Source organism: Xenopus laevis, chromosome 4S (assembly GCF_017654675.1).
Source record: "Xenopus laevis strain J_2021 chromosome 4S, Xenopus_laevis_v10.1, whole genome shotgun sequence".
NCBI lineage: Eukaryota > Metazoa > Chordata > Amphibia > Anura > Pipidae > Xenopus > Xenopus laevis.
The window spans coordinates 85,458,868-85,478,658 of NC_054378.1; positions in this window are offsets into that span (position 1 = coordinate 85,458,868).

Below are 19,791 nucleotides of genomic sequence, written 5' to 3' on the forward strand. Positions count from 1 at the left end.
CCTATTTATTTGTGGTATATGTATGCCATTTATCGTCCCTTAAAAAGAAAATGAATGTGAGGGAAATACTTATTGTGTGAATAAAATATACTGCCTGTCATTTTTCACTATGTAGACAAGTATGAGCTGGAGTATTACTTATTCATTACATCACATATTGTATATTGTACATGTTGTCTTTGCATCATTAGTAGCATGTAGTTACAGAGAATAAGGAATGTTATAAAATACAGGCAAGGAATCTATTAAATGGAATGCTTGGGACATATACCATACCATATGTCTACTAAAAAAATTAAAAATTACATAAACCCAGTGGAAAATACAGGTTTACTGAAACTAACCCTTAGTACAAAGTTAAAGGAGAACTAAAGCTTAATTAAAGAAGAAGCTAGAAATGTTGTACATTATTTTTCGGGCTTCTGTACCAGCTCAAGACAACCACAACCTTTAAGCAGTTCAGATCTCTGCCCCAAAGATAGATGCCCCAGTAGCTCCCCATCTTCTTAAAATATACAGTACACATAGAATATAAATGTAACAGTAAAAGGCTGATTGGTAATTAATACAGATAATTACTACATGGCAGCACAGAAACCAGTGCAACTAGCATCAGAATTCAATAATCAGCCCTGTAGCATCAGCTTATATTACAGACAAACCTCATTTTCTGCTTGATAATTTGTGACGACCCCTAAGCTTAGCTTCTCAACAGCTGCTCAGAGCCCACTGAGCATGTGAGTGTCTGTGACACTTTCTAAGACCCCATGTGACAAGTTTCCTGGATCATTGCTTGTATTGAGATGTTGAAAATTTAGGCTGGTGCAATAAGTTCAGTATGTAAAATATAAATTTTTAGGGTTTAATTCTCCTTTAATCAAGTAACTGTCAGACTACCTTCTTCGTTTAAAATGATACTCACACTAAAAAACTACTTTTTTAAAATGTACGTTAAGGGGGTTATTTACTAAGCTTCGAATACCCGAAATTCCCCGAAATCCGAAAAAGTCGCGATTTTTTTTATAAAATCGGACTTTAAAAAAAAAAAAATCACAAATTTTTCGGAAATTATTAAACCCCGAGGGCTAAAAAGCCCGAATATAAAAGCACGGCATATTAAACCTGTCGATGTTGCATAAAAGTCAATGGGAACAGTCCCATTGATTTTTGGTTGTGTCTGGGGTTTTGGGCAATTTCACAATGTTTTCAGAGCTTTCGGGTAAAAACTCGTAGATTTCGGGGAAAATTCATGAAAAAATCGTGAAAATCTGAGCTTTTCCCTCAAAGCAAATTTTCGGGAAAATTTAATAAGCGTTAAAAACCCGAGTGGGTTAGATTGGAGTTTGTGGCAGCCATCTCAGTCACATGACTTGGGGCAGCTGGGAAATTGACAATATGTCTAGCCCCATGTCAGATTTCAAAATTGAATATAAAGAAATCTGTTTGTTCTTTTAAGAAATGGATTTCAGTGCGGAATTCTGCTGGAGCAGTACTATTAATTGATTAATTTTGAAAAAAAAATGTTTCCCATTACAGTATCCCTTTAATAGACTCTAATTCATACTATGTAACTATGTCTGGAATCTATTATATGGAATGCTTGGGACATATACCATACCATATGTCTACTAAAACACAAAATCCAGTGGAAACATTAAATGAACCAAATGAAAAATGCCATCTTGATTCATAAAGGGATTGTTATAGAGAACTGTGAAGTTATAGAACTCACTCCCTAAAACAGTTGTACTAGCAGATACATATGATAGATTCAAGAAGGGGTTGGATGCCTTTTTCAAAAGTGAGAAAATACAGGTTTACTGAAATTAACTCTTAGTACAAAGTTGGTCCAGTGACTGGTCCAATTGGCATATTGGAGTAAGAAATTAATATTTTCTTGCTCTGGAATTGGATAGACTTCAGATGGACTTTTTCTGGATAAACTAGCAGTCAGCTAGCAGTTTGGCAGGTTTCGTCAAAATGTTAACTTGATAGACTCATATACTATGTCACTATGTATATTACTTCCATACTGTTTGATAAAACATGGCTACTCAAACAGTTTCTCATGCTGATTTTCTTTGAAGTGTTGTTTAATATGTTTATATTACAAATTTAAAAAGTATTTTTATTACAATTGTTATCACTGTTATTATTATTGTAATATCTATATTACAAATTTAAATGTTTTTCCCAGTTATGGCTGACCGTGTTCTCAACGTGTCATGATACTGTACTACATGCTTTATTTTTCCCTGTAAATGAAACAAAGCATACATTTTACTTCTATTTTTTACTTTGGAATTTACAACTATTTTACATTTACAAAAATAAGAAAAAAAAGTCCTTTTGGTTTATCTCAGACAATAGCCTGACAATTTATCCCTCCAGCACTTTCTTAATGTATTGGAATATAATAACGTGCCCAGTAGTGCTTATTCATGTCTCCAATTTTCTAATCTGCTTGGTGGTTGAAATATTTTCCTGCAGTCCCGTCACAGTATAAGTCATGTAAGTTTTACTCATCGTGTATTTAAGATTTGGTATATTTAACTCTTGAGGCCATTTCACAATGCTTATCTTCAAATTACACCAGGAATCATATCAAGCACATATTCTGTTTTGTTTTCTTTCTAAAACAGACCAAATACCCCTTAAATCCCCATTTCCAATAAAATGTGTTGATTCTGAGCAATGTCAAAATTTTATTTTGCAGGAAGATAAATGTGTTTTTTGGTGGGATTTTACCCAAACATTTTTCAAGTGCTGATTATCATTCCAACATTGACGTACAGTATATGTATCTCATTTCCTATCTGGTTAGGTGGTAATATTTTTTTTTCCCTTAGGGTTGCAGCAAGCAAAGGTACAAATTTCCATTGATATAAAGTGTTCTTACTCAACGCAAGTCAAAACACCAAACAGCTGTTAGCCAACGTTCCAGAATGCACTTCAACTTTAATTGATTTAGTAAGTGCTTTGTGCATGATTGCTCTGTGTTAATAATCTCTGTGCCATCAGCTAAAAACTGGATATCATCGCCACTAGTTGAATTCCTTGATCAAAATGAGAATGATTTAAAAATACAAGTTCTCTGTATAATTTACTGTTTTAAATTATATATTTGTGCATCCTCACTCTCATGTTGTGCTATTAATGCTCTAACCATTGATTATATGGATAAACGCCTCCTTTGCAAAGAGGTAGGTGAAGAGGCTTTGGGAAGATAATAATGGACATCTTAATAATATACTGATTGGCTTTTTTTTCTTAAGCTCCTAAAGCCTTCATTCTTCTTTATCTCCAAAAACAATAATGCAAAATGTATCCATTATTCACATATACAGCTATTGCAAAGCATTCAAAATCATGGGAAATGCAGGCTCACAGAGCCACAAACTATATAAACCGTAACCTCAAAACTTATAACGATTTAATTGTGAGTAGCGCAAAGGAATTCATATTCCAGGCAAATTAGTATTTTGAGATTTTTTTTACTAAACCTGCTTAACAGTTAACCAATTAATGTGGTGTGATTCAGCATTTGTTAACTTGTTTGTCTTGATTGTATTGTACCTGCTAAAAACCATCTAGAATGTATGTTGAATATGTTATTATTTACTAATTGGAGTGATAGGGTAATGGCACATGGAAAGATTTGTAGAGATTTGTCACCCCAGCAATTTATCGCTCCAAGGGAGGGTGAGAAAATGCATGACCTGCATTTTAAAATGATACATGCTTGTCAATAAACAGGGCAAGGTACAATCACAGTGTTTAAATTTTACTTTCAGGGGGAATATTGACAACATTTTGTCTGCTTTCCTTGGATTTGTAAATTGCTGGGGTGACAAAATACAATTCTCCCAGTGTACGATTACCCTTATACTGTGCTTTACTGGGTGATGAAACACATTTTAGAGAGGCTCTTTCTATATCTCTCCACCCTCCTGGTTGAGGAAATGCACTTTAGAGCAATCTGGAAATAGGATCAAGTAAAGATCACATCTGGGTAGGGTAACTTGTAACTAATGAGTACTCAGGGCTAGATCTAAGTTGAGGTCAACAGCAGCTTTTGATGGACCAGGCTAGTTAACAAATCAGCCCTTCTCTGACAAAAAAAGATATATCGGCTTTTGTAATCTGGTAGCTAGTACATGTTTAGACTCAATGAAGTAGTGACTACTATCTGTCCCCCAAAAGAAACCAAACTGTACCTTGGGGCAGTGGAGACATATATTTAAAGACCACTTGCTTCAACACATAAGTACTACATGTTTTTGATATTGCACCATTTTCCATTTTATTTTGAGATTATATACAGGGCATCTACCATTTATTTAAGTGTAAGAAGTCCTAGGGGCAGATTCACTAAAGGGCGAAGTTGCTGACGCAAGTGACAGTCGCCAGAAATCCCATCTGAAGGGACATCACCAATTCACTAACAGGCCTAGAGGACAATTCGCTAGTGAACGAGACTGTCGCTAGTGTTCGTTTGCACCCTATGACCAGGCGAACAGTTGCTACTCTAAAAATTCACCAAGGTGTGAATTTTCCTGAACGTTACCTCTTTTGCCAGAGTTTACTTCACCACCTTAGACCAGGCAAACTGATAAAATGAAGCTACATCCTCCTCAATCTTATATCAGTGACATCATATCCTGTATGCCGGAAATTCATTAAAGTTGTAAAAAACCGCTGGCAACTTCTACTTTTTTAAAACTGGATTGCCTTCATAAGTCTGAACTGATTTTCGTGTTAACATTTTTCCCCACACATTTGAGGGGCATGGCACTTTTGTTTTAGGGTGGGCTCATGTGTAGGGCATTGGAGGATCAGTTCTGTCTTTATTATGGTTCCTTGGAATTTGTAATAAAAAGTGGCCACTTCAAACATTTGCACCAACATCACTAATAAAGACGTCCATTCGACTTTAATGTAACCTGCCTATTCAAATCGACAGGCAGAAATGAACACTAGCGAAACTTCACTATGAAATTCGCGCACTGCCAAAGTAGCGCGATTGAAAATTTGCCAGCGTTCAGAGGCTGAGATGCAACTTCACATTTTAGGAAATTAGTGTAATGGTAATAAATTTGCACCTGGCGAAGTAGCGCAATTTACTATTTACTAAATATTTATTATTTACTATTTTCTTATTTTTATGAGGACAAAACAAGTAAAACATGATTTAATCAATAATGCCCTAAATGTATAATTGAATAAAGGTTCTATTTTAATTTGCTTTTACACCAAAAGTATTTACTTTTAATGTGTATTTTCTAATGTGTATTTTTCCTAATGTGTCTCAACAGTAGTGTTTATAAAAATAAAACCAAAACACTCGTGAAAAACCTCCGAGAGGTAAAGTCGGTGTCTCTTTGTTCCTAAAGTGGTCATACAATTGTAATTGATAATGGGTAGAATCTAACAAAAGTGATGTCATCAGCATGAAAGCAATTCCATTCTCATACACATTGTAAGTGGCCTCTATTAATATCAACATGCCTGGGCAAGAATAGAAGCAGCCCCCTACAAACCCTAGAAAAATAACTGCACACAATACTACCAAATCCAATAGGTATTATCTTTGGTCATATCAACAAACACTTTACATGATTTATTACCTCAAAATTGCATAAGTACAATCTAGTCCGTGACAGTGACCCAAAATTCTTTTAAATTGCAATGCAACCATTCCAAAGACACCAGCCGCCCAATAATCCAGCTCAGTGGATACACCAACTAAAAACAAACCATTATGTCTCAGGCCCCATCTACCCTTAGAGAGGTCTTAGCAAAAATGCACATCTTTGGCCTTACCAAAAATAAATGTTCATTACTCCTCTGCAACTAATTGCGCTTGCACACAATACTGGGGGGGGGGCGGTTGGGGATGCCTGTTTGCACATCCCATCCCCCTGTTGCACGCGACCCTGAGAGGGGCGCAGGTGCAGGCAGGTGCAGGGGGGCATTAGATGATGGTAGTTTGGGGCTCCCACACACAAAGTCTGAGGGCTATGAAAGACATAGGGGGTTGAGAGACAATGAAGAATGGGGATTGCCACATGTAGAATACTTGTACATACATACAATACAAATACATGTGGCAATCTCAATTCTTATGCTTACAAGTTATTTTTGGACAGCTATGTATGTCATTGCCCTAAAGGCAACAATGGTTTGCTCTCCTGTGTTCATGGGTACTTAGAAATAAATTGACTGATACAAATCAGCCTCCTACTTGAGTTTCTCCAATCTGCAGTCTGTGTAACCACTCCAACAGAGTTGCTAGTGCATCAGGAAATGAATTACACACTATAAATAAATCATTACTTAACTATTTTCAAACACAATGCTCAGTTAAGTAAGTTTTTTTTCTGTAGAGCTAATTTCTTCAGCACTGAAACTGCCTGCAATATTGCTTTGCTGTTTACTAATGACTTGCTTGGTTCAATTCTATGGGATCTAATTAAAGCATTATTCACCACATATTAAATAAACTATATCACAATACCATTCTCTGCCATAAGGTAAATGTGTTGTGTTCAGGGATTTTGCCTGAGGTTTTATGTAATATGAATGATCATACCAGATGTGATTTATCTTATTTTGCTCTAAGTAAGAGAAAAAAAGCACGAAAAATGATTTAACCTTATCACAAAGAAGAATTCAGATTCCTTTAACTGTATATTTAGTTTATTATTAATTGGTTAGTATTATTATTTCATGTTGTCAATGAATTCATTTATCATAAAAGAGATAATATGAGGCTGTGGCTAAAAAAAATGTTTGATTATCATGTGAGACAGCTATAGGGAGAGGTGAAACTAAAAACAGTATGAATATAGTCTTCATACCCTTCATTTTCTGTTATTTGGATAGTAAGCTTGCTGCAGCCATTAAAGCCAATGGTGCCATTCTGTCTGCTGAATAGAGCACATTGACAAGGACTTCTTATCTGACTATTCACTTTCAGCCATCCCACTAAACCACATTGTTACATACCTTTATGAAACATCAGGAGACAGAAATGGGGTAAAATGGCCAAAACAAATTTTATCAAATAAATAGGACCTTGCCAGCCTCACCCCAAGGCAATATACAAACACAGAATTTCATAAGAAATTGCTATTATGCTCTGCCGTTCCTCAGTGAAGACTTTAGACCAGCACTATGTCATTATATCCCCACTGAGTATTAGGCTGCCTCTACCCACAGATGGCTCCCAAATCTGCTACCAGCAGAAGCTGCATCTCCCACCATGAGAGAAGTTTGCAGCCCTGCTCGCGACCGTGAAGATGCAGTGTCTTGACGATAGGAAATCCAAGCAGGCTGTCACCTTAGACAAGCAGTAGTAGCTTCTGTATCAATCAACCCACCAAGCAGTCACAGGAGAGAACCTGCTTTCTCCCTCTTCTAAAATTTCCTGTGCAGTACTGCTGCTGTGACAAAAATACATTATCATATATCCACTGTTTTGATCCAGAGAAAGGCAAAAACCCAGGCTGAAGCCAGTGGCAATTATGTCTCAAGAGGGACAAAATTTCTTCCTGACCTCAATGGCGATAGGAAAAATTCCCTGGATCAAGCATTTGATATAACAGTGCATGTCAGAAAACATTCACATTTGTTTATTAATAGAAAATATGAAAACATAAAGAAGGGAAACTCTTGACATTTCACAAAATATGCAAAAAAAGGGGCGGGATGCTTCTGCCTGCTCAGAAGATAAGGAAATGAACTGCTTCATTCCAGTAATGCCATTTGGACTTTTATGGAACCATCAGCCCACTGGATCTGTGCAACCTCAAGGAACAATAACATCAAGAACTGTAGTATACATGCCTATCTGTTGCTTGTTTACACATGGACTATCTTTGGGACACTCCAGACACCAACTTCTTGTACTAATAGCTACTAGAATAGTACTAGAAAATCATATTTCTGACCTTTTTAAGCATGATATATGAACCCACATTTATTTTAGATGTGGGCTCTCCTTACAGGCTTCCCCTATATTGCTCTACTTCATAATCAGATACAGTATGTATAAAGATACATATTTTGGTTGCATAAAAGTTAAGAGTAAACTAAGAGATACTCTAATTACATCCCAATGTTTTACTTTAGGTTCATTATGTGTTTTTTTTCTGAAAAAATAATTGATTTTTGTAAAAAAAAAAATCCAACAAAAAACTATGCATCATAATGCCACATTATTTGTTCAGTCTTTTTAATGGTGTTGTTCATATCAGACTAAGCTGTTTTGCTTTGCCCTGCCATATTGTAATCACAGAGAACAACAAGGTAATCTACTCATACTTTCTATTTCAACAGAGTGATTATATTATCTTCAAACTGTTTTGCACTAGATATGTAATTCAGTTGCCTTTCATCTTAGCATGCACTCTGATCTGGGAGAATTATCTATATATTTTCCTAACCACAACACCATTGGTTCCCCTAAGAACATGACCAAATTATGCAGCTAATAGGTTTTGCTGTATGTCTGGACATAATGAAGAGAAAAATCCCATTAAACTTTTTTAACCACTCCAGATTTTGTTTTCTTCTGTGCCTTTTAGATTATTCATTGCCTGGCAAAGCATTGAGGTTATTTATGTATTTTCAAATTATTTTGATTATGTCTGCATTAGTTAGCGACTGTAAAAAATGGCTGCCATAATTTTAAATAAGTATATTTCAAATTCCTCTAACAAGCTCCAGTAACTAAATCATTTGTCTGCTATAAAAAGAAATCAGATCGGGTTCTAGGAATAAGTCTAAAGTTAAAAAACAGGCTGTTTTGGAAAAAAAAGTCTTGGGAGGGTTAAGAAGAACACGCATAAATTACACTTGAAATATACCTGACATGGAATATATTGAAGGAACCAATTATATTATTTTTGAAAACCAAATTAATACAAATTTATTTTTCCTTTAATGTTGAGCGTTTCCATAAAGAGAAGTCAGCCAACTGAGACTCTTCTTCTACAGGACACTTTGCTTTACATAAAACAGCCGCATAATAATAAAAATAATAATAATAAAAAAAGGATAACTCCAGCCAACGCTAGGAGAGAAATGGGATAAGTGAGGCTAAGGGCATGTGAAGAACAGTCAATATCCAGAAACAGCAGCAAAACAGTTTCAATTTTCTGGATTATTAATTCAAATTCACACGCACTTGCCAGTTAAAATTAAAGGCCTTTTTTTACTGCTCTAGTCTAAATTAAAGATTATATTCTGCTCCACAAGTCTGAGTTAAATGACTTATTTTGCTCACCAAGCTCCCATTTTAAACCTAATAAAGAAAATGCATAGCATGTACGTGCAAGCAGGAGACAGGAAGGACCTAAATTAATACACCTGCTTCTCTTGGGAACAACTTTATTAGAGCATTACAGCATTTTGGCTTTCAATCAGGTAGTCAGTAGCTCATTTAGTACAGGAGTTCCATTGTTTTGACAGAAAAGTTCTGGTAAATAAATGACGTTTGAGCTAGGTGTGAAACGTGAAGGCACAAAATGAACTGCTTAGGTAATTACTGTTCTAATTCTGCATAAACAAGCATTTTGAAAATCATTAGAAGTTCAGGGAAATAATGTTAGTGATTAAATAAGGTGGTTTGCATCACTGAGCACAACTAAGCTTCTTTAATTACATTTGAAAGCTAGGGAAAGAAGCCAATTAAAATTAGCACAGACTTACTCAATGGCCAGAACGCTATTGGGTTCTTAACCTATAATGTTTGGTCTATATCTTAAATGCAAATGTTAACTGATCAAATATGCAGATTCCCTCGTGTGAGAGGTGGACACACTGAAAACTTGGATGCCTCCCAATTATGTTCAAACTTTTTGCAACAAAATAGGCAACATTTGGAGTACTCTACAATGTGGTAGGGTCGTCCCATGCTTGGTGACAGACCCTCTTCCTTAAGGATAGCAATTCACTTTTTATTTTTAAGTCCATTCGTCAGTTTACTTCAAGAGCACTAAAGAGTTTCACTACGAATGTGAATAGCTTATGTGTAAGAGGGTCCCAACAGGGTGACTATTTGCATTTATGAACTTGGTAGAGAGAAACAAATGCAACCAGATTACTAAAAGAAAAGTTCAACAAAGACAGGTTTAATTATGTACAGTATGACAGAGAGATCAATCTAAGCAATAAGTAACCAAGAATTTAGTTATAGTCCTAAATAGTCCTAAATCTCATGTGTTGCTGTTGGACACCCATGATCAAAATTATGCAATGATCTGGGATAAGGTGGTACAAGACCAGAAACACACATAATCTTGTAGGAAATGTTATATTTTATTTTTTATTTTTTTTTATTTTATTGAAACTCTATATTCTTTCTGGGTGTGGTTTAAAAATAGTAGATGCCATGATTATGTTTATCTGTTATTTATATAGTGCTGGCATTTTACACAATGCTTTACAGAGATCTGTATTAATTATCTATATAGGTAATTATAAATCTCATTAGTCCCTGCCTCAATAGTGCTTACAGTTTGAGGTGCCTAGCACATTCACACTATTATCACTTTCAGGTACCAATGAGCACTCCCTATATGTCTGTGGAAGAAAAACAGAGTACCCAGAGAAAAAACCCAATCAAGAACATCCCTGTCTTAAATAAAACCTAGGACTCCCTTCTGAATCCAAGCCAAAAGCTTCGTCTGCTACTGCACTGAAAAACAAAAAGTACTGTACCTACGAGTAAAGCCTGTGTCTTTCCATAATAAGCTGTATATACATTGAAATAACACAAAGATGTCCACATTTGCACATTTTCTATAATTCTAACATTTGATTTTGAAAAATTCTCAGGTATTATTATAAACTTAATTCAGTGTTCTTGCTTTAAAAAAAAAGCGATTTTCTCTCAAATTACTAAAAGAAAAACACAATGGAAATTAGGGCCAATCTAAAAGTATAATTTGCATATGCATGACTAACCACAGAAAATTCAGATTTTACAGTTATAAAAAAACAAACAGCATATGGCATTTTATTTGTAATGGCAATTCAGAAATAACATTAACATTTCTAGCCAACAAGAAAATCTCACATTGTACAAATAAATTTGATTTTCTTAATGCTTTGTATGCCAATGCAGATTTTTCATCCTCAGTTGAGGATGTTTCGGCTCATATAATGATCCATATATTGTTTGTCCAGTATTCAGTGCAATGATATGGGACAGTTTTAATACAAGAAATACCCTAATTCAGAAAAAAACAAACACATTTATATTCTGATTTAAAGGTGCACACAGTTTATTACTAGAACTCTCTAGTATTAATAATTGTATATTCAATATTTTTTAAAATACTAATAAATAAAATATTTGAGTTACATATACATGCTGTAAGTCAGGGATCCCCAACCTTTTGAACCCGTGAGCAACATTGAGAAGTAAAAGTTGTTGGGGAGCAACACAAGCATGAAAAATGTTCTTGGGGTGCCAAATAAGGGCTGTGATTGGCCATTTGATATCCCTTATGTGGATTGTCAACCTACACTGAGGCTCTGTTTGGCAGTTTAACTGTTTTTTATACAACCAAAATTTGTAAACCCAAACTTATTTAAAAATAAGCCCCTGCTTTGAGGCAACTGGAAGCAACATCCATGGGGTTGGAGAGCAACATGTTGCTCACGAGCTACTGGTTGGGGATCACTGCTGTAAGTATTAAATATTGGCATCAATAAAATCTGGTTAACACTGGTTTTCCCAATTTTTTTTTTTACTGACTCCCATTGTATAGAGGAGGAACATACAGTACATAGTTATATTTTTAGTATCCTCAGGGCACTGCTCATGCTCAAACTCTTAATTTTCCCTTGCATCAAGTGATACCTGCCTGTCCAACATCTCATTTCCAAACCAAAGATATTAATATAAAGTTGGTACCCCTTTGCTACTATAAGAATCTTTACTCTTCTGGAAAGTCTTTTTTTCTTACTAGATTTTGGATTTGGTTCCATTTGGTCACAAAGACAATAGTTGGCCACTGTTGTTAGTGATTAGGCCTGACTATCAGTCAGTATTCCAATTTATCACACAGGTGTTCCATTGGGTTGAGGCCAGGGCTCTGTGCAGGTAGTAAAGTTCTTCCACTTCCCTCTCTGCAGACCAGTACTAAATCCACTTTACATTGTGGAAGGGATTGTTATCATGATGAAATAGGGAAAATTCTTCCCCAAACTGTCTTTCAAAGAAGGAAGCACAGAATTATTAAGAATGTCATTGTATGATGTACTTGCAACTATTTCAGCAATGATGGCTGTGGTTTAAATAGCTAAGTCTAATAATTAGAAGTTGCTGCACAAACTTTGAAAATATACTATAAGCAATTAATAAAATTGAAGTTGCCAAATGCTATGAAGCTGTTTTTTGCTTTTCCTTAGAATTAAAACAAAACTTTGAAATGTGTTTAATTCTTGACATACTTTGGGAATAGTATGGTGAATGCTATATATTGTGTCCTATTATCCATCTCACTGTGCTTATTATTGGCTTGATATAAATTATCAAATTTACAAAAGTAATTACATAAAAATAAAATATCATAACAACAAAAAAATCTGCAGTGACCCAGGGCAGTAGTGAACAGCATTTTAAAAAGCTGTTGTGTATTTCCATTTGTTCAAATTTACAAGAGCTTTTTTTGTACACATGCAGGTTGGTCAGCTTCCATGGCCTTATTTCAACAACTAATATTTACCAGTTATGAAAAAATCATAGTGAAGAAGGCCATAAATGTTAAAAATATTCAAAACAAAATCTGTTAAAATCTGTTCACAAGGCATCCTTTCCTTATAACTAACTGGCAGTTTTTCTATCACACCCACATCAAACAGAATGTAATGCAGGAAATGGAACAGAATTAGATAAAAACAATAATCTGCTCATTTCATGCAAGAAATGATCACCGTGAATGATGGATGTTACACATTATATATTGGGAAGAAAATTATAAAATATAATATTCTCTAGAAAACAATATTTCCAACCAAGTTTCAAATAGAATGTTAGAGATGTATGGAGGCAAATATGCAGGGTATACATGTAATACAATGTACTTGCATTATATTATACATGAACTTTTAACTTGATACACTAATAATACTTGCAAATCCTAAAATTCAATTGTGTCCTAATGGATTTTACTCAAGCAACGTGTGTGGAAAGAATCCTATTTTAACTGCTTCCAAATACCACTGTACCCGGGGGGAGTATATTTAGAGTTGGCATACATGGACAGTTATTGGTTTTTTTCAACCAACAAGGATTCCAACTCAATAAACTGAAAATGCACCAACATTCATTATATAAATGGCTAATAAGGCCAAAACCATGGATGTGCATGTAAAGAAGTATCTCTCCTAGAAATTTCATGACAAATAAGGTTTGCTGAAAATGGCCATTGATGCATGGACTACTGGAGTCTACCTGTGCCTAAAGTCTGTCCATTGTGAGAACTTCTGTTAAACTTCATCAGTTTAACAAAGTTAGTGCAAGTGTTTTAAATATTTTACTCACTGTTGTACAGTTCATGTTTTCCATCATTTAGGATTAAATGTTGGTAGAGACTTTGTTTAGTAAAGTAGTGCAACACATATGTTTCATGATCAAAGTGTGTCAGTATTTATTTCCTTAACATTTACTGTGATTCTGCACAGCACTTCCCTATAATGAACTGATCTGCTGCTTTTGTCAACTGTGTTATTAGCACCTATATGTTGGATCAGCTGGGATTTGAGCCAGGAATCAACAGGTTTCCGGCCGCTCTCTTTAACCATTAAGCATAGAGAGTAGCTGGTAAGTTATCTCATCTGTGATTTACTCTCATCCTCATTTATTGAGACTTGCCTTAATGACTCACCACCCATCTAATCCCTTACTGAATAAGAATAATGACAATAAATGAGGATGAGAGTAAATCAGAGATGAGCAGACTCACCAGCTGCTCTCCTGACCTGATGGTTAAGGAGAGCAGCCAGAAACCTGTAGGTTCCTGGCTTGAATACCAGAAAATTCTGGCAATATATCAATAAATAAGCTCTACTCATGTTCCTCAGATTGCATCACATTGCACTTCACATACATTACAAGTAAGCTTTGCAAGAACCAAGGAAAAAGAGATAATGTAATACAATCAGTGGCAGAACTACCGGGGGTGCAAAGGGTGCCACTGCACCAGGATCCACACCCCCTCAGGGCCCACCGGTGGTTCACATGCAATCGAAATCACAGGGAGGGGGTGCCCGGCTATGCTGCCTGCACCCAGGCCCAGCCGCATATACAGTAGTTACGTTACTGATTACAATTAAATTGTTGTTAGATTATGCTAATTAAGTATGGGCACAGGTCTTCTTGCTTAGCAGTCATCTGAAAAAAACATTTTGTTCGAGAACCATTCATCCATTTGACCAATGATGATAATCATATGGTTTTTGATATGATCATCAAACAAACTGATTTGCTAGTTATTCCAATCATAGTCTGGATGACTCTGTTCAGGTACTTAAATACACATCTTGAGACAATATGCATTTGGGGCACTCACAAATGCAGCAATATGTCAGTTTATGGAGTACAAAATTAGCAAGATTTTATTATCTACACATACTGTAATAGATGAAGAAAAAGTTTCACATGCTTGGAAAATTTGTGATGCATGTGTTGTCATCCTGTCTTTTGTCTTCCTATTATAAATAAAGCAATAATTTAAAGATTCTTTCATTTTAAAATGCTTTCCTGTGGTTCCTTTAGACTGTTAATAAGGAGAATGTAGAAGTTTTAAACAACCTCCTTGCTGATTTAATAGGTCCAAAATTCATAATATGTGATACTCTCTCTGGAACAAGTTCTTAAGAGAACAAAACCTCTCATAATAATGAGTCAGGACTATATGTTACTCATCCATGGGTACCTATGGAGTTTTCCTTAGAAGTAGTCAGACTAATATGTTTAATCGTCAGCAATGTTTGAGGTTTGGCAATATACCAGGGGACTGGCTTGCTGCAGATGTAGCTCTGTTTTACAATAAGGGAGGGTTAGTTCAATCAAGAAGGTATGGACACATAGGCATGGCAGTTACATCTACAGTGGAAAAACTATTTAAGCGTGATTTAAACAAATTATTGAATAATACATTTAAATAACAGCATTTTAAATGTGCCCATCATATTTAATATTTGTTTTTGGGGGGTCAAGGTGAATAGTTTTCTTAGAGAGATGTAATATATTTAAAATTTCCCCATAGCTTTGGCTACAAGGAGAGCTACAGAGGAATTTAGGCTGGGGACAATCCATATACTTGCATATAAAAATAGTTTAAATATAGTCTGTAGATAGTTTTGGTTTAATTCTCTATTACTTATTGATGTCTGTTTGGGAATAATACTAAATTATACAAGGTAATAATATTTAGATATAATATACTCCATGTGGACAAATATACCCCAGTGTGTATTTTACATTTCTCCTACAGATAAATTATCCCTTATTTTTTTTTTGCCATAGCTACACTTTGCTTTCAAACTGAACTGTGCTTGGCATATAAAATAGAAAAAGGAAACAAAAGTTTCATAGAAGTTTAGCAGATAAAACCCTGCACAACACAATTTAACATAAGAACTTTTACAGTAGAGGAATCATTCGCCTTTATATTTTAACTGTAGCAAATATACATTAGGTTCATCATGTATTTTACCAATATCCATTTAAAATCCATCAGTACCAGCTTATGTAATGCTACATCCATTTCTCGCCTAAGGGATTTATCTTAGATGATGGGAATAATCATTAAACACTATATGTAAAATAAGTAATTTATCATCATACTTACATTACTCAAGAATAACTGGCACTGCATACCATCAATTTTCAAGACACAAGCATGCCTTCATCTATTTATTTGAAACAGTTTGTCTTGATCCATCTGTAATTCATTTGCAAGTCAATTGTTGATCTGATGCAAAGGAATACTTAATTCTGACAGGATGAAAAGCAAAAAAAACCACACCAAATTCCAAAGCACTTTTCCCCAGAATATATGCACTAGAGTAATTTCCAGCAGTTCTCTGATTTCTAGCAATGCAATATATATAGAAGCCAAAGATAATGTTAAAATTTGAGTGAAAACCACAAAAAGATAAGTAGTTAATAATGGTCTCTTCCCACTGACACAAATTTCCAAAGAGCAAACCCAAAGCAGAAACTCACCAAGCAAATCAATCTTTCTTTAGGTAATAATGAAAACAATCCTACATAGCTATTGGTGAGCTATCAGTATAAGACACCAGCCAGATGTGGAGCTGGCTTATGATACTGGATTTAAATTGTTATGCTTCTGTGCCTTTATTTCCCATTTTATACATAATTCACAAGTTTGGCTCAAAAACATACAATCTAAAATCTCCATAAACTGTAAACACTGCAAACTTTTTAGACAAATTGTTCTTACACATGAGCAGCAGTACTATATCTTTATTGCAGCTTTACTGAATATATTTAATATGCAACTGTAGTAAAAAATCTTGCGTCAGCTTACTAAAAAGGTATTTTAAGAAATTACCATCTTGGTTTTGCTAATATTTTTTACATACTGTATATTGTAGGGATTTCAGGTAGAGGGTTGTTGGTCTCCTGGGGCTGGCCAGACTCACTCTTGCTCAGACACCCACAAAACAACACGAGTCCCAAAAATAGGGTACAACTGACCCGCAGTCAGTTTTATTCAGGAAAAGGAAAAACAGAAAATAATAAAACCTAGGCCAACTTGGCGGTATCTAATACAGAAATGAACCTACTCTATAAAGGATGAGGCCTAGTGCCTGGCTCTTCCAAACAAAATACCATTTTTAGGAAAAACTCTCAGAATTTCAGAAAAAAATGAAAATAACAAAACCTACGCCAACTTGGCGGTATCTAATACAGAAATGAACACACTCTATAAAGGACGAGGCATAGTGGCCAGCCCTTCCAAACAAAATACAGTTTTTAGGAAAAACTCTCAGAATCACCTGGGCCACTTCTCCTATGTGGTGAGTTATAACTTTCAATTTGAAACCCCCAACTACAGATTTATTCAAAATATACACACCATCAACTACCTGCCAGCCAGTAATGTGAGTATACTATTTTTTTGGCACCACTGCGTTGTGACAGTTTGCACCGGGAGCTGTGGGAACCCTGGAGTTCCCATTTGGTCAAGAGGTGGCAGTAGCTGCAGGGCTTCTCTATGTCTATAAGGGCATCAGAACCAAAGAAAGGACTGAGTGGTACAGAGCACAACTATACAGAGGTATGAAGATTGCATTTTGATACAAGTACCTTAATAGCAGTGGTTTTGTGCACAACTGGCTGCAAACAAATTGTCCACTGTGCTTGCAGTCATAAATGAGCTCCATGTGTGTGTCTGTGTATATCTGTCTATCTAATGATACCCATTTGCAATATTCTTAATTAAGGGGCAGGGGATACACCTAAAACCTTGGAAGTGACATTTTATTATGAGAATAAATCCAGTTGTGGAATCTAAAAAAAAAAGATTGTAAAAATAACCAGAGTGCCCTTATACACAGAAAAGTTTGAGTTGCTCTGCTTCGTTTTTGCTGGGGGTCATTTATTAAGTGAAAGGCAAAGTGCCTCAGATGAGGCAGGGAAAGCAGGTTGCAATAGTGCCCTGTACTTACCTATGGATATTTTCCAGAGCAAAGTGTAGTGTGCAGCTAGACCCCAGAAGGAAGTGCTATTTGAATGAGCTAGAATGGAAACATTTGCATCTCAGTTTTGTAGGAGTCCACTAGGTACAGTACAAAACTCTTGTTTATTATGATAGAGTGAGATAGTTTGCAGAAGAGGGCATAGAAGCACCTTTTTAAGTTATCAGATTTTAAGAGTATTGTAGTGTTTGCATTATCAGGAGCTGCGAGTATTATAGTGCTTTGTTTTAGCGAACCAGGCTGAGAGTACTTGCTAAGTACAGGAGATGTATACAATGAAAGAGAAAATAAACACAAGCCTAGAAAGGATTACATTTTTTACAGTTCTTGTAAAACCATTTGAGAAAGTGCAGCAGTCAGAGTAGCGGGATGGATGGTAAATTGTTAAGTGAGAGGACAAAGGTTATTTTATTGGTTTCACGACATAGAATAATATGCAGGCCAGCGCTGCGGTAGCAGACTTCTGACAGAAACATGCATAAGGCCTGTCAGAGAGGAAAAGGAATGATACCAAAATATAACCTAAACCATAACAATGGGGTTTAGTCGGATGCCTGTAGGCAAAGGGTCAATTGAGGAGTCTCCTTATTATAGGCAATTTTACTTGTTGTCCATTATCTGTGTTTCCATAAATATAATTTGTCTCTCTCCAGGTTGGTTGCGTTTTACATTTGTAAAAGATATGATTTCTGATAGGATAGGAATTTTCTTGCTATGGTTTATGCCATATAGTACTAGATGATGGCATTTGGGGTTGCAAAAATAAAAATGTTTTATTTCAGTAAATATCTGAAGGAAATTCACTTAATGCAAATTATTAGATTGTTGACAGATTATAATAATTGTATAATAAACTGATGGATACTAGATTTGATAATAATTATCATCATAGATTATTCGCATAATTCATATTAAAATATATACCACACACACCTTTTAGTATAAATATATTTTTGGTTGAATTGTATAATCAAGTACTTAGCTGCCAATAAATCATAAAATTGGTTTATAGCCAGTCCTGTCTTATCTCTTATCTTTGCACTTTGTGGCAGGATCTTAGGCTGAAATATACAGGCCAAAAACCAGCCCCTACGCAGGCAGTAGCCCCCTCTTCTGTTTGTATAAGGAACTGTTGTGTTGGCTCTGGTGTAAACACACTCCGCTGATTTTGGTGTTAAAATGCAAAGTCTTGCATTTCTTCAACCTAAAGCAGGTGAGTGTGTTTACACCAGAGCCTACACAACGGTTCCTTATTCTGCCAAAATCTGTGTGTGTCACTACAGTAAAGGTGGCCATACAATGTGTAGAATTTGTTCATTCAGTATCAAAGTAGTATTGACCACAGCATAATGTATGTACGCCTGTCTTACTCATTCGCACATACTTGTAAGTATTTTTGGAAGAACTGAGGATGCCTTTGAACATACAGTATGCTATTGCCTTTTATTGATACTTGGGGTGGGTGCATAGCTACCAAAGGCAGGCATAGACTCTGGAACACAAAGTTGCTCCCTTTCTCTCTTCTTTCTATCTCTCTCTCTTCCCTGAGGGACAGATCGATCTCTCTCCCTAAGAGATGGACACACACACAGAGACACAAATAGATAACATTTCCACACTTGATATAAACTTAACCAAACATACACATATACATTTACTTGCTATAGGCTGTCAAGGTTATGTTTAGACTCACTATTAGTGATGGGCGAATCTGTGCGAAACGCATTGAATTCAATAAACGTCAAAATAATTTTGACATGCATCAATTTTGATGCAAGCGTCAATTTTTATACACGCGACTATTTGGTCCAAAATCATCAAAGTCAATGGGTGTCCGAATAATTTTGACGCGTGACAATTTTTATGCACACAACTATTTTGATGTGCGTTTTTTTTTTGCGCAGCAGATTTTTTGCTGGCGGATTGTGGCTGCAGTTTCACAAATTAATTCTCTTGTGAGAAAACGAGGAAACTCGCCACAAATTTGTGTCTACTCACTATTTGTATGTATGTATATCATTTGTAACACATTTCCACACAATA